The sequence below is a fragment of the Etheostoma spectabile genome, chromosome 14 (genome assembly GCF_008692095.1).
Source record: "Etheostoma spectabile isolate EspeVRDwgs_2016 chromosome 14, UIUC_Espe_1.0, whole genome shotgun sequence".
NCBI lineage: Eukaryota > Metazoa > Chordata > Actinopteri > Perciformes > Percidae > Etheostoma > Etheostoma spectabile.
The window spans coordinates 24,865,619-24,866,368 of NC_045746.1; the positions used below are offsets into that span (position 1 = coordinate 24,865,619).

Genomic DNA, 750 nt, shown 5'->3' on the forward strand with positions numbered 1-750 from the left:
AGTCAGAGTTTGATCCACTGCCTGTAAAACGACCTGGAATCCCTGATTGTCGAGTGCTAGTATATGTAATGAGCAGTTTAGGAGTTTCTCCATCTCTCTGTTGGTACCAGGCTAAACAGTGGGGTGAACAATCCACCTTCTGACTGGTCCTACAGCTGATGGAGACGGAGCCTCCCAGAGCAGAGCTCACTGCTCGAGGCTGAGTCACTGTGTATTGACCGCTGGACTCTGAGGACACAGAGACAAAAACATAAAGCAGCGTCATGGTTTAGTCGGCTTCATTTCAGAGGGACGGATGTTCATAGAGGAGAGGAGTTTGATTCTCTGGACTTTACCTGTGAAGCAGCAGCAGAGGAGAGTCCAGATGAGGACGGAGATCAAAGTCATGTTTTTGATGAGGAGGCTTTCTGTGTCTTCTGTTATCATGAAGGACAGCTGTCAGTCCTCCAGTGTCCAACTCTCAGGACTATAAAGTCTCCCAGAGCACTGGAGCATGGTGCTGCTGATGCAAAGTGGCTCTCTATGGAAATGCTCTGACTGACTCCAACAGGGACTTGGATTACTCTGATGATGCTGTTCATCAATGGATCAATCACTTTATCAGAGCATGGATTAGGAATGTTTCAATACCACTTTGACTCCTTGACAGATTGTCTTTCAAAATGTTAGATTTAGGCTCCCAAGGACAAGTGAGAACATTTATAAGAAATATATTATTCCCTATGCCATACAGCCATTGGACACAGAATG

The 750-nt window shown here is 45.7% G+C and overlaps 1 pseudogene and 1 gene segment (V, D, J or C); one reads left to right on the forward strand and one right to left on the reverse strand.

Annotated features, from left to right (window-relative positions):
* The window catches only part of LOC116701490 (immunoglobulin kappa light chain-like), a 37,286-nt pseudogene extending 36,838 nt beyond the window's left edge, over positions 1–448 (reverse strand).
* The window catches only part of LOC116701491 (Ig kappa-b4 chain C region-like), an 18,502-nt gene that overhangs the window by 15,809 nt on the left and 1,943 nt on the right, over positions 1–750 (forward strand).